Source organism: Ornithodoros turicata, chromosome 4 (assembly GCF_037126465.1).
Source record: "Ornithodoros turicata isolate Travis chromosome 4, ASM3712646v1, whole genome shotgun sequence".
Taxonomy (NCBI): Eukaryota; Metazoa; Arthropoda; class Arachnida; order Ixodida; family Argasidae; genus Ornithodoros; species Ornithodoros turicata.
This window is the reverse complement of record NC_088204.1, coordinates 61,088,863-61,111,490: the sequence shown is the minus strand read 5'-3', so window position 1 is coordinate 61,111,490 and position 22,628 is coordinate 61,088,863. Positions and strand designations below refer to the sequence as shown.

At 44.0% G+C, this 22,628-nt stretch overlaps 1 long non-coding RNA gene across 1 annotated transcript; it reads right to left on the bottom strand.

Moving 5' to 3' along the window:
• Positions 1–9,580: 9,580 nt before the first annotated feature.
• On the bottom strand, positions 9,581–10,954 carry LOC135393264 (uncharacterized). The gene is made up of 4 exons (XR_010422561.1): positions 10,298–10,954; positions 10,073–10,236; positions 9,856–9,985; positions 9,581–9,718 (listed from the first exon to the last, which is right to left on the bottom strand). It is a non-coding gene; the product is annotated as an uncharacterized LOC135393264 (long non-coding RNA).
• Between the last annotated feature and the right edge of the window lie 11,674 nt (positions 10,955–22,628).

Here is a 22,628-nt window from a genome sequence, read left to right as displayed (position 1 = left end):
TTCAACATGTAAATGTGAGGAAGAGGAAGAAAAACGTTGAAGCGGAGGTACAATGAGTCCACACTCATTCGACGGGAGAGGGTGTCGCAAAGCAACCTTTCAAAATGTAAATGTGAGGAAGAGGAAGAAAACGTTGAAGCGAAGCTACAATGAGTCCACACTCATTCGACGGGAGAGGGTGTCGCAAAGCAACCTTTCAAAATGTAAATGTGAGGAAGAGGAAGAAAACGTTGAAGCGAAGCTACAATGAGTCCACACTCCATCGACGGGAGAGGATGTCGCAAAGCCACCTTTCAAAATGTAAATGTGAGGAAGAGGAAGAAAAACGTTGAAGCGGAGGTACAATGAGCCCCCACTCATTCGACGGGAGAGGATGTCGCAAAACCACCTTTCAACATGTAAATGTGAGGAAGAGGAAGAAAAACGTTGAAGCGGAGGTACAATGAGTCCACACTCATTCGACGGGAGAGGGTGTCGCAAAGCAACCTTTCAAAATGTAAATGTGAGGAAGAGGAAGAAAACGTTGAAGCGAAGCTACAATGAGTCCACACTCATTCGACGGGAGAGGGTGTCGCAAAGCAACCTTTCAAAATGTAAATGTGAGGAAGAGGAAGAAAACGTTGAAGCGAAGCTACAATGAGTCCACACTCCATCGACGGGAGAGGATGTCGCAAAGCCACCTTTCAAAATGTAAATGTGAGGAAGAGGAAGAAACGTTGAAGAGGAGCTACAGTGAGCCAACACTCAAGGGCAACCTCCATGGAGCGAATTTTTGCAACGAAGTTCGCGCGGCAGACTGCCACGCGCGTTCCGCCGTCAGTTGTTCGCCGGCACCAGCTCCATGGAGCGAAAAACCAGCGGACGGCGTCGGGAAGTCTTGCTGTGATGTCACTGTTGCCAGGGTATAAGGTGAAAGCTTAGTGAAATCAATTGCTCGAAAAAGTGCATTTAATGTCACAAATTTTGCAACTAAATCCAACATCTGTCTGAAAAGATGCGCAAGTACCGTACCGAAAAGCATATTCACTACTGCGAAAAGAAAACATGTTTCTTGGCAGAGAATGCCTCAAGCGTGAACCGCATGGCCCGAAAAGTGACCGAACTTTTTTCGCAAGACAGAATTCCGGACCGAATTCGGCCCGATCTGGCCACGCCAGATTTCTCCTCCGAAATGGGAAGTGACGTCAACCCGAAATGGGAAGTGACGTCAACGTCAACCGACAGGCAGCCAATGATTGGTCAACCGGAAAGGGAATCATGGCAGCCATAGCAACGGCGGCGGCTTATAAACAAGAGCACATGTGCCGGCCATGCATTGACGTTGACAGACGACAGCATGGCTCCTGTTCGTTGATCTGCGAAACTCGAATTTAACGAAAAACTTATTCACGAGGTGGAAAAGCGGAAGCCACTGTGGGAAGTGTGTTCAGCGCAGTATAAAAACGCAACGTTAAAGCATCACCTCTGGAATGAGGTAGCCGCTGTGCTGGAGGTCCCCGGTAAGTGCTGCTGCTGTTATGCATGTTTTGCCTTTGTTACGATTCGATACCATTTTCCGTACAAAAAATTCATTTTATTTTTCAGTTGATGACTGTCGCAAACGGTGGGAGGGCCTCCGCGATACCTTCAAGCGTCATTTTAAGACGTTCAAAACGAGCGGGCGCAGTGGAGACGGTGCCGACGATGCAGTGGCCATCACATGGCCATTTTTCAAAACCTTGTTATTTTTGAAAGATTCTGTAGAACTCCGACGGTTAGTACCTCACCTGTCACTCACTTTGGTGGCAGCCAATATTTGAACAGTGGCAGTGTTCAACGAACAAGATTTTTAGTACATATTACACATATTTCTGCTGCATGCATTCCATCCAGTTTTTGATGTGCATTATGAATTGCCTTTGTTCTGAGCTAGTTTTATCGTGTGCTGTGAAATAGCAGAAAATTAGTTTTTGCAGAAAGTAAACAACAGCGGGAACTCTGAATACTTTTGCTCACTGCATGGCCATTGCACTACTAACTGCTGCATGCATTCCATCCAGTTTTTGATGTGCATTATGAATTGCCTTTGTTCTGAGCTAGTTTTATCGTGTGCTGTGAAATAGCAGAAAATTAGTTTTTGCAGAAAGTAAACAACAGCGGGAACTCTGAATACTTTTGCTCACTGCATGGCCATTGCACTACTAAATAAAATTTTATGCATCTCAGTAATTTTACGTTTCAGAGGCAGCGGAAATTGTCCAGCCCCAGAAGCACAGACACTGCAGCTGGACTTCACACAGCCACAGATGACCCCCGATCCCAGCTCTTCTGTGTCTGCTGCTGAGACAATATTCAGGGATATGTATAATGAAAGCCAAGACGACGATGACATTGATGAATTAGTGGGGATGCAGTCACAAGGACGGAATGAACCACACATCACAACAGAGCCTTCGCTTGTAACCTGTGCATCTCGCACACCAGTGACAAAAAAGCGTCGCAAGCCATATGACAGGGAAATTGAACGCCTTGATATGCTTTTGACACATAAGCCGGATGCAGAGGAGTATTTTGGGCACGTGATGGCTGACCATTTAAGAAAGTGTCCAGCACATCTCAGAGGGCGAATGCAGGTCGACCTCCTGAGATTAGCAGTGTCATATTCAAGCCAGCAAAACAGCTAACCCAGTGAATTTATAGTAGTGTATTGTGTAGCAATAAATTATAAGATTTTAAAAGCCACTCTCTCTGCATTTTCAATTACCATTTTAGTCATACAGCCGAGTTCATGAATAAGCCTAGGCTCAAACGAGTGGAGGAAAGTGCAGCTCCTCCACCCGAAGAGCCCTAGGTTTCATGAACCCCATTCGGGGATTCCTTCTACTAGGTGCTGCTTGAGAAACCATGCTCAATTTGCCACATTCAAAAACAGCTTTAATGCTGGGGTCCATTTCGTACACCAGGTATTTTCCACTGCCATGGCACAGAGCCTTCCTCAGTCATCAGGTACGCGGCTATAGTGTTTCAGAGGGCAACCGCAGCTCTGCTACTGTTGCGGGCATGGGACGATTCCAGTTCGAATACGCTCGAGCTCTGCTGCATTTCTTCACGCCACCTGCCTTCACAGAAGTTCCCTGCTCTGTCTTCACTGTCCACCAGATCAGGAGGGCAGTACAAAGTCTCAGATCCAATGTGTGTGCACAAAAAGTTGTGCAGCACACAAGCAGCTTTCACAACATTGTCAACGTTGCTCGGGTCCAGTTTGAGAGGTGATCTAAATATCCTCCACCGTGCCACGAGTATCCCGAATGCATTCTCCACACAACGTCTGTAAAGGATGAAAAAGTATGGTATTTTGATATATGCTTATAATGTTGCATTACTTTTGGCTGTAATGACGATGATTCTGGTTTCAATAATATGAAAGCAACAAGGCCAAAAATATACTGGGTGTACCTTGCTCGACTCAACCTGTAGTTGAAGATGGTGGTGACCTCACTACTGGATTTCCCGGGGAAGGGCCTCATAAAGTCTTTCCGCAATTGAAAGGCTTCGTCCCCAACGAAGACGTGTTCTGTTGATGTTGTTGTGCCGGGCAGGAAAGTTGGCCCAGGCAATCCAAGAGTGTTGGTGTCCAACCGCTCTCCAAAAGCAGAATTTTTGAGGACACCCCCATCACTTGTGCGTCCTGATGCACCTACATCTATGAAGACAAAATTGTATCGGCTGTCGGCAACTGCCATCAGGACTACAGAAAACGTTTTCGGAAAGAGACGTGGGACGAGATATTATAACATAACATACATACACAACATGTTACAGAATATATTAACATGTTACTATTGCTGAAGTTTATTAATGTGAGAGCATTAATAAACAATAGCATTATAATAACAATACAAGACAGCAATTAATAAGCAACAGCATTTTTTTTTATTACCCTCGTGGAAATGAAGACTGGCTGGTAAAGTATAGCACTGAACATGTGCGCTACGTGAAGTAATCATAAGACACCTACGGGTATTTGGCTAGAGCTACATGCATACTGTTAAACCCTTTATTTTCACGAATTTCGTGAATCCCAAGTTTTCGCAAATTTAAAGGTCGCGCGAAAATTTCCATTTGTGAATTTATCTTGGCCCGCGTTCCCTAGTCATACGTCCCGTAGGGTTTCCGTCGCTTGGTTCCTTTTCTGTCTCGCTGATTATATGTAGCACGACATTGCTGTTGGCCGATGCGCAGGCTTCCTGGTCAGACAGCGTTGCATAGGACTCAGGGTCCGGGAGGGAGACGCCCACGTTTGTTGGCTTAAACCACCAGTACAGGTTCATCTGAGATGTGTACAGGCCAGCTGTCGGCTGCCAAATGTGAACCACACGGAATTATCCAGGCGGCGTATTGCACTTGGCTCCACAGAGGAATAACGGGGAAGGCTGCGCTTCTGGGTCAGAGTCCCAAAGAATTATCTTTTCACAAGAAGGGTCAACAGACGATTTCAGGAAAAAAGATCCAAAGGGAAAAAAGATCCATACGGAAAGTAGATCCACTAGTGGATCTTCTTTCCCTATGGACCTTTTTGCCGCATGGATCTTCTTTCTCGCTTGGATCTTCTTTCCTTATGGATGTTTCTTCCGTATGGATCTTTATTCCCTCTGTCACGTGACCACGTTGGAACTTCTTTGTGTTGTACAGTTGCAGTTCATATTGCGACATGGCTCCTTGCGTACATGTTTTCCTCCTGAGAAGTAATGTAGTACCTATCCACGGCATGGTTTGCATTCACCCCTGCCTCCAGCCAACCCAGCGAATCAGCTACGAGCTCTTCAAGCCCTCATCACATTTTTAACAGCAACAGGGCTCCTGCGTGAGCTCTGAACATTCATCATCATTCACCATCACCCCTCAAGCAATGCAATAGGTTGCCGCCTCAGCACGAAACATCCCACTACATCGCCGTCACTTAAGCATTCCGAGCAGGGTTATTCGTTTTCCGGTTTTATGATTTTTCAAATTCGGGAGGGAAAAATCGGGTGATATTTACAACCGAGAATTCGGGGAGAAATCGGACGCCATGATCTCTGTTTGATATGTCACCAGGGAAGTTTCGGGTGAGACGAATGGCATATGAAGCAAGCCGCTGCTGTGACACGGGGACGAGAAGCAAGAATATTTATATTTCCGACCGGAACTAGGGCAGTGAATGACCGCGGTAGTCAAACACTTGCCCGAGCTCCACAAAAGCTCGTCTTTGCATGCAGGAGGTGATCATAAATAGAGGACAAATAGGTTGTCACAAATAGCTCTTGGCTGGTATGATTTACTTTTGCGACAGTTTAAGGAGAACGACAAGTTGAAGGACCACAAGAATTTCGGGTAGATACCGGGTTTTATCCGAATTCTTGAAAACTTGTTCGGTACGGAACTATCGTGAAAAATTGGGTTTAACCCGAAAACGAAGTACTCTAAGCACTCGTTGTTATTGTTGTTGCTTACTGTATTTCATGAATTCTTCACAATCAATATTTTTAGAATAATAAGTAATAATATCCTTAAGGCTACGGTCTCACGGTAGCCATCTTGAATTTACTTCCGGACTTGCTACGGCGGGGCGCCACCGTCGCGGTTTTCGTGGATGACCCCGTTAGGGAGAACCGCGCGCGATTCTCCCGACTGGACCCTTTGACCTTGAGTCTCTTCTGTATGCCACCGTACCCGGTGTTTATACGTGTGTAGAAGGGAGCATTGTCTCGTAAAAGCCTTTTGAAACTGTCGTGCAAGACCTCGAGTTGATTTTTGGTGCTTTCGTGGTTTGAGTAGCACGGGGGTAGCTGCCGCGCGCGTAGCGTGTGACGAAGACTGTGCAAAATATAATATATTTGAGATATAAAAAAATATATATCTCAAACGCAAAATGGTCAAACAACCGTCATAAAAATGGACGCAAATACTAAATAATGGCAGTCAGCTGTGAAGAGTCTGTTCACGTGCCGATCGGTAGCAGTTTTATCTCAATACAGCTTACAGAAACAGGATTTCTTGAAATGAATTATGAAATTACCACTTCTGTTGAAACTAGAAGTTCAACTCACAGTACGCACACAAAATGATAAGAATCAAAGGAATGGCATAACCGAAGTAAAATAGGGAAGTCGACAATTATACGCTATGTAACCTGTCCGTATTCCGCATAGTAGCGGCCGTGACTAGTAGGTGAAGATAACTTTTTTTTTTCTATTTGGCTGCGATGCGTGTTATCGCTTTGTGAGATGACGAGAGGTGTGATGTGTAAAGAGGGAAATAAAATGCGGGGGGAAAGCAACAAAATTGACAGGCAAAAATATATTTCAATATATCTAGCGGTATCACATCTCGGGAGGCCCATGACTGTACAGTTTGTCAATTTAGTAGACGCATCAATTCGATTTGGAATTCGAACATTGAATTCCATATTTGATTAGGAAATGGAATAGGATATACGATTACTGGCTTCGGTGCTCAAAAACCCAAACATTCACACCGTCCTATGTATGGTGCTGCCTGCGGTATCATCTCATATGGCCCAAGTGTGCACAAGGCCCAAGTGACCAGAACGCCCAAATGTTCATAAAACCCGAAAAAAAATTTGGGCCTTTTGAGCATTTGGGTCAAATGAGAAGGGCAGGGTAAGGTGTCCAGAAGGCCAAAATATTCGGTTATATCTCATATGGCCCGAGTGTGCATAAGGCCCAAGTGACCAAAACGTCCAAATGTTCATAAGACCCGAAAAAAAATTGGGCCTTTTGCGCATTTGGGTCATATGAGCAGGACAGGATAAGGTGTCCAGAAGGCCCTAACGCCCAGAAGGCCCAAATGATCATATGGCCCGAAAACCAGAAAGGAAGACTAACGGTGTATTTTTTCGACCGTATTTTTCAGTGTATAAGCGCCGTTATACATTGAAAAAAGTCTCTGAAGAAGTCCTGCGCGCCATCTAATGTCATCATCCTGACATTAGATGCGCGCGTCATCATCCTGCACAGGACTTCTTCAGAGAACTTTTTTTATATATAACGGAGCTTGTACACAGAAAAATGCGGTACTTTTATCAGTGCGAGTTATATGCGAGAAATATTTTTCTGTAAAATCGCTTTTCAGGTGTGACTGCGCAGGAATTGTGTCACACGTGTGCAACAAAGTTTACGCGGGTACTTATGCAATAAACAAGTTGAGGTTCCTCGTGCCGTTACGAGTTCTAAGAAGCGTTTACATGTCTCTTGTTCAAAGCCATCTTTCCTATGGCATCGCATGCTATGCCCTAACATACGATTCCACAATTAAAAGCCTGTGCATGTTACCCAGAAAAAGACATTACGAGCGATGTTAGCTACGCCAAATAATGGAAGTATTACTTTTGCATTTAAATTGTTCAATATTCCTGACGTAAAAGTTTTACTTCAGCGCAGGTTATGTACCATCGTTTACAAACTGAGAAACAACTTACGTTCTTTACCATTTATTACTCTGAAGAGTCGTGAATGTACCATGCCTCTAAGAAACTACGACCGTTTTCTCTAGGTTTACCTAAGATAAGGACCAACTGCGGCTACTTTTCTTTTCAATATTACGCTGTCAAGTTATGGAATTCATTGCCAGTGCATATACAAAGCAGCACATCAATACATGTCCTTAAGACTCAACTTCATAATTACTTTATGCTTCAAGCTACAAATTAGCTGTTATCTCGGATTGACATAACTGAATATTCTCATGTCACGGAATAGATCACGTTGTACTTACAAATTTCATGTGTTTTCTCGTTTGCGTCTTGCATATATAGTTGTATTTATTTCTGCGCACGATTTGTTACGCTGATCACGTGATCAGCACATAGGAACCCGTGCCATCTCTCGGCAACCTCTTGCAACGCGAAGCTGCCGCTTCTTTCAAACGCGTACGGCAGGTGGCGCTTGTCACCATATTTTCTGCGTTTCTGTGTGCGATTTTGAACCACGCTAGTTTATTTATTATTCTTTCATTTGCGATAAAACTTTGGACATCACTCCTGCTGATAATTACCTGCCCGCTGATCATATTTTCAGCCGAGAATAAGTACAGAATAGCTTTTTATGGCAAGTGTAAAAGTAGCGTTTTTTTCTTAAATTTGATAGGCAATAATCAATTAATGACGCTATACGCGAGAAAAAAAGTTCTTGACTATCCTTTGTATACTGTGCAACGTCACTTTGAAAAAAGATTGACAGCGCTATCTCTTTTCGTGTTCGCATCATCCTTGATTGAAAAACACCAAAAATGGAAGATATGGTCGTCCTTCTCGCTTTATAACGCCACAGCTGATCATCACATAAAAAAAAACGAGTTCTTGGCTTAGCTTGCCCAAAGAACAAGCTTTCCAACGGTACCAACATATTTCACGTAAGTTGCCGAGAAGCCGTGTAACCTTTGAGTGAAAATGACACTTTTCGGGTGATTAGTGGGACTGTAGCCTTAATATGTAAACTGCAAGGAAGATGTTATAAAAAATACCGCCTATACCGCTAATACCGCCAACAAGCCGTCTGCTGGTTCCCTGTCCGAATGACAATCCATCAGTTCAGTCGAAGAGATTCCGATCACCCGGTACTTCTCCTGGTACTTCGAGAGCTTCTGGATCGAAAATGCTATCATCAAAGACATATGGGGTCAATTCAAGAATACCGAGCCTCGAACCACGAACTCGACAGGCGGCACCCCAGTTTGGCAGAGCTGTTGCAGTGGCTTCGAACCTCGCAGCATGCCACTTCATGTCGGATGCGTGCTCTGAGGCTTGATCCCATTCCCTTTCCCTATTGACCTTTTTACCGCGTGGATCTTCTTTCCCTATGGATGTTTCTTCCGCATGGATCTTCTTTCTCGTTTGGATCTATTTTCCCTTTGGATCTTTTTTCCATCTGTCACGTGACCCCGTTGGATGTTCTTTCCCGATGGATCTTTTTTCCCGTTGGATCTTTCTTCCACAAGCGTCAACAGACGCGACCTCCGGAATCCGGTTTCAGTGACTCACCCACAATTTGCGAAATTTAGTGGTCACGAACATGGTCCATGCCCTCGATTCGCGAACAACTGAAGGTCACTGGGGATGACACTTTTGATGTTGTGATCGCGATACCAAACTATATAACCAAACACCCATGCACTGGCAGATGAAACTCGTGGCCATTTTCACGTCGTCATCGTCGCCTTCCTGTCTTGCTGCTTAGAGTGATCGGAAGCAGTGATCGAAAGCTCAGCTTCCGCGACATCACGGTTGAATGAAGCAAAGCGCTATATGTGGGAACTGGCCTTAAGGATACACCGCAATAACTTCTGCAACTTTAGTAGAACAGCATTTTCCTATTGTTCCTTAAAACCCTTTACCTCCCTACTGGTGAGTAATCGAACACTCCAAAGCGACTAATACTATATGTGGCAAGGGTGCACTCCCCAAAAAGTCCCCCTTTTTTAAAGAGTGTATCAACACCAATGTGGACAAAAATGTGCAAAATATGCAAACAGTGTAAATAAGTGGAGAAGTATGCTCTTATGTGTCCACAAAAAGCTGCAAGCTGTGTGTAAGTACCTTGTAGTTAAAAAACAAACTCCCGCTCTTCTTTGGGCATTCTATCTGTATGTGCTTGCCATCGACGGCACCTACACATGCTGGAAACTGCCAACGTTGCCAGTAGTCATCCGCTATTTTCCTCCATTCGTCTTCGGTGGGAGGCTGGAAAACCAATACCATACATATGAGATTAGATGCCAAGCCATGAAAGTACAGTAACATAAACAACTATCCAGACGACTGCATGCATAAACAAGCATCTTTACTTGTCTTCGAGGAATTGTTGATTTGCGTGTTACCTTCATGTATAATGGTGAGAGGGTATCCCAAATCACCTGGCACGTGAGATGGATCGCCTCACGAGCTGTTTCCACCCCGACCCTGAAGCTGAGAGCAATATCCTGTATTGGGTCGCCAGAGGAGAGGTACCTGCATGTTTTCATGTACATCATTTGTTTTTATTGCGTTGAATTGCAGCATTTTGACACTGAGGCCAGTATCTTCATTTCACATTACCTTAGTGTCATGGCGAGGCGCTCGCCGGAAGAAACTGGCTCCCTCACGCAATGCTGCTTGGTGAGCTGTGCCCTGACCATCTCGTGGAGCTTGTCAAACAGCTCGGGAGTCATCCTGTAGAACTTAAAGAAAAGCTCCGGGTTCGTCTCTCTCATGGTTTTCATCTGTAAAGCGTAGAGGGAGGATTTTATCTCTGTCATGAGCACAACAAACAAGACAACGTACCGCAGTGAAGTACTCGCTTTCGTCTTTCCTGTTTCTCCATACAGGGCGGACCCGCGAAGAGCGGTACATGCGCTGCCGTTGCTTTAGAAGCAAGATTTCCCTCAGCAGCAGCAACCGTCGTCTTCTCTCCATGGTCGTCCAACAACACGAAGCGAGAAATCGGTATTTGGAAGAATAATCGCAAATTCGCAATGCAAAGTTAGGTAAACGCGAACGCAGTAATCGAGAACGATGAAGAGGGCAAGTGGTCGCGCCACAGTTTCGCATCTGGAAAGTTCTATTCATATTTTCGACCTTACCAAGCGTAGTACGGCGATGCAGGAAATTTAACACAGCATAAAAACTCATTTAAGGAGGAATACGCAAAAACACTGTCGAAGTAAGCGCATACACAATATATGTAACGAGACAGTTACTGCACATGAACTTAGCAACCATGACAGTTTTCGGCCGAATTTCGGCGTGCACTTCGCCTCCATCCGGGTGGGGCACGAAAAAAGTTCGGCTCCGAATTCGGTTCGGCCCGTTTTCGGCGAGTTTTTCGGGCCATGCGGTTCACGCTTCACGTTCTAACGATGCAGTTGGCGAAACAGCGAGCAGACGACAGCATCCAGTTGGAAGAAGAGGACGACGACGATGATTCACGAGAGCAGACGACCACGTGCAGGCGATCTGGCGTAGATTCGTAGCGGAAGAGCACTTTGATTGGTTCATCTGCAGTTGACGCTTCCGGAATCGCGGACGCTGGGCGAAAATATCTGGCATGTGCAGATCGGCGGCGGACGCTCACATTTTTGACGCCTCGCGCAGGGCGTCCGACGCTGAGCGAAGTTCGCAACTTTTTCGCTGTACATTCGCTCCATGGAGGTTGCCCTTCACTCGACGGGAGAGGATGTCGCAAAGCCACCTTTCAAAATGTAAATGTGAGGAAGAGGAAGAAAACGTTGAAGCGAAGTCCACACTCATTCGACGGGAGAGGATGTCGCAAAGCCACCTTTCAAAATGTAGATGTGAGGAAGAGGAAGAAAACGTTGAAGCGGCGGCACAATGAGTCGATACATACCCTACGGGAGAGGATGTCGCAAAACCACCTTTCAACATGTAAGTGTGTGGAAGAGAAAGAAAACGTTGAAGCGGAGGTACAATGAGTCAACACTTGCCCGACGGGAGAGGATGTCGCAAAGCCACCTTTCAAAATGTAAATGTGAGGAAGATGAAGAAAACGTTCAAGTGACGCTAGAATGAGTCCACACCACTGATCTCTATGTATAAAGGCTGGATCGCGCATGGGAGAGAGGCTCGTGGGGGAGAGGCGTGCCTTCGGGCCGCCATGTTGGTGGGCCCTGAAGTGCTGTGTGTGCCCATAGAAAACAATGGGAGGCAACAGAGATTGTGAGTATTTATTGCGCTGCTAGCATCGATCGTTGTTTGTCATCACACAATTTTGTAAGGTGCCAGTATACTGATGTATCCTAACAGTGTTTCACAGGTGTCCTGCCGTTCGATTCTTAATTACGTTATGTTTTGCATTCCGAAACTAGACCGTCAGTGCAGTGCAGCGCTGGGGATTGTACTACAGCACGTTTCCCAGCCAATATTTCAATAAGACAGGTTAACAACATAATATAACATAAGATAAGATAAGGCTAACAACAACCATGTATATAATATCCCGTACTGCGTTCTGGACAAAAATTGTTCCATAAACAACGGTCCGGGAAAAGATATACTCGCATGGCAGAAAGAGATCGTTCTGTAGAATCACAGCCGTTGTTTTAGCCGTGTATGCGTTTAGTATGATTTATATCAAGCATCACCTTAGAAAGAGTCTTTTAGTAAACGACAGCGGTGCTTTGCCTCGCAAATATGGACACACCGAAGCAGCCCAAATAATTACTTCACGCAATTAGATCACACTCGTTAGAACAGTTAATCAGGTAGTGATGTAAGCTTAATTAATTAAGTTACTTAGAAAGTGGTAACACCTCCTTGAGACACAGGACTTATCTCTTTTTGAAGTACAGCCCTTCTATGTTTGTTTGCTTCTTCCTTTATTTGTTCTGATTATTTGCAGGCGCGGTTGTGCCAAACTGAATGTCCTTCTCCAGCACTCACATGCTTTTGTTGAATACAACTGCAGCGTGAGAAAAGCTGCTTGGGGATGGGGTCCTGCTATCCAGTGCTGACTTTGTCATGCTTGTTATGTGGAGCATGTTCCAAAAAATGCAGCTCCACGTATGGTCTTCAAATTGCAACAGGACAATTTGGAGCTTGAAACAGTTGTGATTTTGTCATTTTGGCCCTCGTGTACCCAGTCTGTGAAACGCAAACAAAAAAGTCTAACACGATATGCTTTTGTAATGAAGATCACTGATGATGAGTAAAGAGAATATACGAGTTCAAGTTTATTCAATATTTTATATCATTCATTATATTATTCAACATTTTATGTCAAGTTTATACAACATCAAGTTTATTCAAGTTCAAGATTTATTTCTTGCACTTATGCATTTCAGGATACAATGAACGTGCATGGAGGTCGCAAAAGACTACATTTATTGTTTTGCAATCGAGATCAGTGGTCCACACCACTGGTCTCGATTGTAAAAGGCTGGATCGCAGATTGGGAGCGCGAGCGTGAAGAAACCGGCGGCCATCTTACTGTACCCACAACAGTCGTCGCAGCGATCATGGCAACTTCTTGCAATTACGGTCGTACCAACCGTACTGGCAAGGTTACAGGGCCTAAATTTATACAGGTGAGTCACTCTTCATCAAGGAATAAATAGGCGCCCATTCTGTATATTTAGTTGACCATTATGAAGTGTTTTTTTGTCCAAAACGAGCACTGGATGCAGGTTGCTTGATCGCTCTTCCGACGTTCAATCGAGTAGACTTGCATTTTACCCGGCGGCAAATACAGTTTGAGTGCATAATATGCTTGAAAGAACATGTTACACTACACAGGTAGTGTTGTCATCAATATATGTGCGAGCACTCGAGCGCTTTTTTGCATGCATTGCTAGCATGGTACACGGTGTTCTCTGCGGAAGCAAGTGCCACATTCATTTCTTTCAATTACCTTCGCGCACAAGTTCGGTATTACGTCATAATGAGACCAAGATTGTCACCTTTTTTCATGTATTGGTATTGTTTTGTGCCTTGGTTTGATTTGTGACAAATAATCCTACGTAACGGTGGTGTGGCGCGACTTGAATAACGCCTTTGTGTCTGAGCTGTATCGTCAGCTTGTTACGATAGTAATAATCTGTAGCGTGTCGTGCTATTTGTAGCAGTTTTTAAGGCAAAAGTGGTCTCTCAATACAGGTTTCGTCATGAGGGCTACCCAGTGAATAATCTGTGCAGTGTGATACGGCTGGGTGTACAGGTAAGTATCACGTTCCTCATTCACTGGTTTCTACCTTACAGGAAGGAACAACCTCAGTGCACGCACTGTGGTTAGCCTCTCTCAGTTTTGCATATTTTCTTACATGTTCACATCAGAAACACACCTTAGACTTTAGGCTCCTTCACCCAGCAATATAATAATTAGAGATTATAATTCTTTTTAGAAGAGTTCCCCATATTCTTTTTAGAACAGTTTTTAATCTTTTTAATTTTTAGAAGATACAGGGATTGTAAACCATGTTTTAAACTGATGTTTTAACATTTGTCCAATGCATTTATTAAACAACATATTCATTTTTAACTGGTTGCACCCCCACCAATGTTCTGATGTATTATTTCCTTTGTTGTCGATGCACCATAAAAATTGGAATAATCATCATCAATGCAGGTTACTTCACAGCTGCCTCGACATACTCAAGAAATGGGTGCATAACCTGCGTAATGCCCACAAACTTTGACTACCACAGCACCTCCAGAAAGTAAAGGCATATGTGTCACATGGGATTTTTAAAGGCATTCACAGTATATAATACCTTGTATGAACTGTTGTAGATCTAAGCAGCCTCTACAGTACACTCTCAGAAATTAAAACTTGTCAGGGAACTGTGATAATTGTTTCAGTTAATAGGCATGCACATATACGCTATAAGAAGAAAATTGTTTATTGTGAATGCACTTCTCTGGCTACTCATGTTGTTTACATCTACTGTTGATCACATTCATTTATCACATATTATATTCTTATATATTATTATTATATTATCACATATTCGATCACATTAAATTTAAAATTTAGCATATATGAGAAAATATCAGGAGGGAAGTTGCTATTCATTGCTCATTCCAACCTAAAATTGAGTGCTACAGATTTACAGAGCGTACCTGACCATTGTCATTCCTAAAATATATATTGCCATTGTAGCAAGGTCACAAAACAATAAATGTAGTCTTTTGCGACCTGCCTGCACGTTCATTGTATCCTGAAACGCATAAGTGCAAGAAATAAATCTTGAACTTGAATAAACTTGATGTTGTATAAACTTGACATAAAATGTTGAATAATATAATGAATGATATAAAATATTGAATAAACTTGAACTCGTATATTCTCTTTACTCATCATCAGTGATCTTCATTACAAAAGCATATCGTGTTAGACTTTTTTGTTTGCGTTTCACAGACTGGGTACACGAGGGCCAAAATGACAAAATCACAACTGTTTCAAGCTCCAAATTGTCCTGTTGCAATTTGAAGACCATACGAGGAGCTGCATTTTTTGGAACATGGTCCACATAACAAGCATGACAAAGTCAGCACTGGATAGCAGGACCCCGTCCCCAAGCAGCTTTTCTCACGCTGCAGTTGTATTCAACAAAAGCATGGGAGTGATGGAGAAGGACATTCAGTTTGGCACAACCGCGCCTGCAAATAATCAGAACAAATAAAGGAAGAAGCAAACATACATAGAACGGCTGTACTTAGTTCAAAAAGAGATAAGTCCTGTGTCTCAAGGAGGTGTTACCACTTTCTAAGTAACTTAATTAATTAAGCTTACATCACTACCTGATTAACTGTCCTAACGAGTGTGATCTAATTGCGTGAAGTAATTATTTGGGCTGCTTCGGTGTGTCCATATTTGCGAGGCAAAGCACCGCTGTCGTTTACTAAAAGACTCTTTCTAAGGTGATGCTTGATATAAATCATACTAAACGCATACACGGCTAAAACAACGGCTGTGATTCTACAGAACGATCTCTTTCTGCCATGCGAGTATATCTTTTCCCGGACCGTTCTTTATGGAACAATTTTTGTTCAGAACGCAGCACGGGATATTATATGCATGGTTGTTGTTAACCTCAAGTCGTTTCTTATTGAAATATTGGCTGGGAAACGTGCTGTAGTACAATCCCCAGCGCTGCACTGCACTGACGGTCTAGTTTCGGAATGCAAAACATAACGTAATTAAGAATCGAACGGCAGGACACCTGTGAAACACTGTTAGGATACATCAGTATACTGGCACCTTACAAAATTGTGTGATGACAAACAACGATCGATGCTAGCAGCGCAATAAATACTCACAATCTCTGTTGCCTCCCATTGTTTTCTATGGGCACACACAGCACTTCAGGGCCCACCAACATGGCGGCCCGAAGGCACGCCTCTCCCCCACGAGCCCCTCTCCCATGCGCGATCCAGCCTTTATACATAGAAATCAGTGGTCCACACTCATTCGACGGGAGAGGATGTCGCCTTTGGATGGAGCCACCTTTCAGCATGTAAGTGTGAGGAAGAGAAAGAAAACGTTGATTAGAGACCATATTGCTGTTGAGCGCTATAAGACGAGGACTTAAAGGGACGGTCTCGTACCCCCTGCCCCTTTCATAAAGTGTACCATACGATTGCCTTTTGTTGAAAATGGAATACTGCTAATTTCCCCGACAAAACACGCCACAGTTATTAAATAACCGAATTAAATTGATAAAGATTGCAGAGCATGCCGCGATCTGTGTTGGCAACAATAAGAATGGCCACGTCGCCCTGCGGGTAAGTCCGTGATAGGATATAGAAATCGTCTGCCTTTGCGCGCGCTAGTGCATCGGCGTGAGCAGACGACTTGCAGAAGTTACTGGGCACCGCGGCAACTCTCGTACATTTTCTTTCAGTTCTCAGGTGAAAAACGCGCACTCTAAGCAGTGGCAAGCATGGTGGTTCAGAACAACAATGTTAATCCTCAGAGACAAGTCAAAGGTTGCAGAACAACCCCATCCAGAATCACAAATCTGAAGTCGCTGGCCATCGGCGCGCGTGGTCGCATTACAGCTCCGACCGAAAATATATTACGCGCGCTTCCATTACACTCCCCGTTGTACACTGATCATGCTTCGAAATGAAGTGTCGCTGACGACGTACATGGAGAAGGAGTGTTTATTTAAAAACCGCATTAAATACTCGCGGAAAGAAAACACGTGACTTAGCTTCCACGTATCCGTTGTGCGCCACATTATGGGAGACCCCACAGTCAATGCTCGGACTACATTATCCGCTCGCAGACGCTCGTGTGTGTGACTTTTCAGTTTTAGTTTTGTGTTTTAGTTTAGTTTTTTTCCTTTTCTTTCCTTCTTTTTCTTTCTTCTTTTCCTTTTCTTTTCATTTCTCCTCCTTTCCTTTTCCTTTGCTTTCTTCTCCTTTTCTTCCCTTTTCTTTTCTTATTTTTCTTTTCTTCCCCTTTTCTTTTCCTATTTTTCTTTTCGTCCCGTTTTCTTTCCTTCCCCTTCCCCTTGCCTTTTTTTGTTTGGAATAGCAAGCCGACCTTCGTCTGGCTGACCTTTCCTTTCTTTTTCTTAATAAACATATCCCCCCCCCCCCCCCCGCTCGCAGAGGTATATGCCTGAGAGTCCCCATTTCAAGAGCAAAGGCCGATTCCACGTCAAGAGATCCAACGGGTCAAGAGATCCATTGAGCCAAGAGATCCACCGATGGATCTCTTGACTCGGAGGATCTCTTGACCCGTTGGATACTTGACCCGGTTGGATCTCTTGACTCGTCTGGAGGTTCGCCAGGCTTGGATCTTTTGACCCCTTTGTGTTACGTCGTTAACTGTAACATCGCTAAGCAGAAATTACCCTATCGAAATACGAGGGACTCGTTTTACGTGCGGTATAAATAGAATACAAATGCAAGTGGCAAATCAACATCTCATTTTTATTGACTTAGTTACTTACTTTGTAACGCATAGCGCAGTCAAAGAAAAGCCGACAGTTCTCTTATGTCATTTGTGTTAAAAACAGGTGGTTGCATTGTAAGATCACCCTGTTTGTAACCTACATTGTAACCTACGCATTGTAAGATCACTGTAAGATCACCCTGTTTGTAACCTCCATTGTAACCTACGCATTGTACATTGTAACCTACGCATTGCTGATGAAGGCCCAATAAGGCCGAAACAGCTGTCCAATGCTGGTGTGGCGACGTTTGGGACTTATAAACATATGTTCAACGTGCAGCCAAAGAGCCTATGCTATTTTTCTTCAATTAATACTTTACTGGCTTCGTACTGGGCTTTCAGAGGTGAGTCACTAACCCTGACGGGAGGACATCACGTTCCACGTGACCTTCCGACGCCACTCGCTCAAACGTCGCCCACCTACGCATTGCTGATGAAGGCCCAATAAGGCCGAAACAGCTGTCCAATGCTGGTGTGGCGACGTTTGGGACTTATAAACATATGTTCAACGTGCAGCCAAAGAGCCTATGCTATTTTTCTTCAATTAATACTTTACTGGCTTCGTACTGGGCTTTCAGAGGTGAGTCACTCACCCTGACGGGAGGACATCACGTTCCACGTGACCTTCCGACGCCACTCGCTCAAACGTCGCCCACCTACGCATTGCTGATGAAGGCCCAATAAGGCCGAAACAGCTGTCCAATGCTGGTGTGGCGACGTTTGGGACTTATAAACATATGTTTGTAACACAGGATTGAGAGGAGTGCGCTCTCTTTTTTTTTTTTTTTCAGCGCTTCGTGTTAGAGATTATTTCTACAGTTAGCGTAGGGGGGATATATTTATTAGACGAAAAGGAAAAAAAAACAGGGGAAAGGTCAGCCAAACGGGACGTCGGCTTGCTATTCCGGAAATAAATAAATAAACAAAGAAAATTAAGCAATAAGAAATAAATAAAAAGTCAAGAAAAGGGATTAGGAAATAACTAACAAAGGATGAAAGAAGGATGAGGTAGATTAAAGACAAAGATGAAAAAAAAAACATGACTAACAAGCGGTGAAAGAAGTGTGGGTTACGTACACTCACATTGGGTGGTCCGGCTGCTGTTTCAAACACGTTGATTATTCAAACACTTCTCGTATCACAGCAGGCTCGTAGTCGAAGAGCCAAGTCGCTGTTGTGGACACACGTTCTACATGGCGGAACCGTCTGATCATGGACTCTCTCAGGGTACGAAAGATAGCTTCATATGCCCGAACATCTTTTTGTGTGTGTGTGTGTGTATGTGTGTTTCTGTATCAAGTTTGCCCTTAATTTTGCCCGCCGTCCACAAAAGGACAAAGACAAAGTACTTTGCGGCTGTGCCCATTATTGTTGGTAACAAACTTCAGTTCTGGCATAACATGGGAACGGCTGCGCCAATGGACGCAAAAGTACAAAGACAACTCTGAGTCCAGCAGTAGACCCTGCATTTTGGGGTTGAGGTCACTGAACGTGACAGGTCAATGTTGATTGGAAAGCACAGCCAGACAGTATTTTCCCGCACGGTCAGTAAAAGAATACAATAACGTGACAAGGGTGGGGGCCAATGAAAAGAACGCGACAAGGATAAGTTTTAAGCCCTGCGGCCTACGATTCTTTGTAAGTTGAGCTCAATATTCTTGGTAACTAGCATCCGTTCTGGCGTGTTAGCACAGCGTGTTACGGCGCTAGGGGCAATGGACATAAACGTGCAATGGCAAAAGGGGGACTCGCCGCCGTAACCTACAGCACAACCACAGGAGTTTCTCGCTTACTTTTTTTTTGTGCGTGTGCGTGTGTGGTAAGAAGAGAGAAAACACTGAAAAGTCTTCACTGTTACTGGGCATATTACTTCCTAACTTAATACTACGTACAGCGCAATCGTTCTGCAATGAACATGGTAAGGGATAGACTTTCTTTTCTCTCGGGAATCATGACCAGTATGTGACTGGTTGGATCTCATGACTCGCCTGTCACGTGACCGGTTGGATCTCCTGACTCGATGGATCTCTTGACTGGTTGGATCTCTTGACCGGGTTGGAACTCTTGACGCTTTGGATCTTTTGACTCGCCTGTCACGTGACCGGTTGGATCTCTTGACTCGATGGATCTCTTGATTCGTTGGATCTCTTGACCGGAAGCGTACCCAACCCAAGGTGCTTCTGCAAGTAACAATTACCATGACAACGACGACGCACCCGTAGGCCGTCGTCATACGTGACGTATGCATGAGAGGAGCGCAGCTTTCGTCGTCTGCTCTTACGGCACGTTTCGACAAATTCCTCGAAAACGACTTGGTTATTCCGAATGAAACATTGACGGTTGTATGTGTACAGTACTCGTGAAACTAGTTTTGGCTAAGTTTCGGAATCGCCCCGGCTGTACGAGACCGTCCCTTTAACAAGGAACACAACACATGCGCTAGCGCTTTATACTTTATAAAAGCGTACTAGTAGTAGTAGACGCTTTCACGGAATTCGTGTGTGCCAGCTAGGAGGTACGGCCCATCGTAAAACAATAAAATGAGCAAGGGCCCAGCCACAAGCCATGCGAGAAAGATAGATAGCTGTTCCAACCTACGCACTCAGTGGTACTGCATGACGCTTTGTCAGTTAAGATTTGCGTGAAACGTAAAATGTTGTATGTGCAGACTTGGAACACACCCACTGGTTCAAATCTGTGCAGAACAAGTTGATTAATTTCAGCTAGGGGCACTTGATCTTATTTATCGAATAAAATCACTTGATCATATTAATTAACGTGTAACGGTAATTTTTTCTCGCAATAAAAAGTGCTTCAAATTGAATGGGGTTCCATCTATGGCACAGAGCATAAATAGTACTTTATTAGCGTGAAATAATATTTCTGGTTCAGAGCAATATTGAATTATCGCTGCCTAAAACAGTAGACTGCATAAGGCAACATCTCCACTGTAGAATGTGACTCATGCAAAAAGTATTATAGTGCCACTTTATCATGAATTGATGCCACATTACGATACAGTTACACTTTTCGGAAACCCACAACTGTTTGCAACCTTGTCTTGAAGGTACTCAGACCCACTTCCTGATGCCAAGTAGGGCAAACCTCCCACCTTCTAGCACCCTCCAACATAGTGTCAGTCGTTCTTGGGGTATGCAGAGACGGGCACAGCTAAAAGTGTGCAACTGGCATCCTTTGGCGATACCAGCTGTTCCACACCAGCACCTCGAGATCCTCATATAACAGCTGCATCAACGTGGTATGGTGAAGGATATGTTGAAGAAGCATAATTATTTGGCGATAAAACTGCTGATGTTTGAAGGGAATTGCCTTAGGACGAGAGCCGCTAATATTTCAAACAGAGACTGTTCTTCTTCTGGGCACCATCCTTATCATTGGCATGGTATTTAAAGGGTTAGGTAACCTTTTAAATACTATTCCAATGATCCGGACGGTGCCAGGAGAAATATCAGCGGCTCTCGTCTTGAGGCAATTCCCTTTATTATACTCCCTTATACTGATGGTTCGCTGGATTTCTACCAGTCTACGTACTGCTGATGTTGTGCTGATGTTGTGTTATTTCGGAAAGGGGAAGCTCAGATCCTGAGGGTCAGTCGGGCTGCACCGAGGGAGATTAATTTGCTTTTGTCATGCTATACATGTCACATCACTGTGGCATGTATAGCATGGCAAAAACAAATTAAATCTCCCACGGTGCCACCCGACTAAACCTTAGGATCTGAGCTTCCCCCTTTCCAAAACAACAGGAAGCTCAGATTCTGTGCTGGCAGATCTCGTATCTGAATACACCTTGTCTAGTGAGGAGTACAAAGAACAGTTACAGTCACAGCCTCGCGGAATCTCGTGCGCATGTGATGTAAGACATACTTTCCACAGTATGCCCATAAGCTATACAGATGCTCATCTACATTTTAGATTAAATCCAAAAGAATGCTTGTATCTCATGGCACGTGGCTGAAAGTAACAACTGCCTGCACTTGCGGCATCCAGAGCACATCGTCAAGCCAGCCCTGGGCAGAAAATGGGTCACTGAGAAGCACCCTCTTGTGCTCAACCATTCTCTTTTAGAGCATGAGTGTTGCAAAGGCGCTTCGCATGTTTGACATATGAAAGTGTCTACCCTGACGAAATCACAGTATTTAAAGGCGCAAAGCAGCATTTCTTATTTCTTGCTGTGAATTGCGTGAGTGCATTAATGTGGTACAACTTTGGACAGTACAAGTCTCATGCTTGTAACTGTTTCTGTTTCCTACATGTAATTAAGACTTAAGCACACTGAGAGGCGAAACTTTGATGCTGTCTTATGTGTCTTTTGTTGAAGTGTTGTCATGTTCTGCACAGGCTTGTAATTCTAATTCTCCCATCATATTTGTTCTCAAGTCCTTCCATGCCCTTTAAATACCGTGGCAATGATGAGGACAGTGCACAGAAGTACAACAGTTAAAATATTGGTAGCTGTCCTCCAGAGGCCCTTTCTTTCACATTTCCTAACCAATTCGCTGGATTTTTTTACCAGTTTACATTTACGGACAAAGATGTCCAAAATGGCGTTAGGGAGAAATTGTGTCATAAACTACTTGTTATTGCAGACATAATGGAGAGTTTTAGCAGACCGTTGATAACGTGGCTAGCGTCTCACCGTATCAACCGGATCCAATCAGTGGATACGATTCTGAGTCACGCATGAGTGCGATTGGTTCCGATAGAGGCGATAACTTTATAAATGGTATACTAAAACTCACTATTTTGTGTGAGTTAGTTGCTGTTTCATTTGCGTCTAACTTGCACTGCTGTTGCATTTCAGGGATGCGTTAGGTTGACCCTCCCCTGTGCGCATCTGATGCCCATGCACCTTGAACCTCCTGGCTAGGCTGCTAACTCTTGGTACATTCACCCATCCCACAAGCAAATGGGGACCCAGGCCCCTGCACCTGAATGCATCACTGTGAAGTTGAACATTGTGGAGAACTCACAGGGACGAGTTCAACAAACACACACAGCGTTCAACCAGCATCTGGTCTATTTGGACAAACACCCCGAGTTCAAATAAATCTGTTACTAGTTGAACACTCTCTGTGTTTGTTGTACTTGTCCATTCTCCAATATGTTAAGTCCAAACAGACATGCTCTATTGTTGCACTGTAAAGCTTTCAAGATAAAGCAAAATTTCAGTCA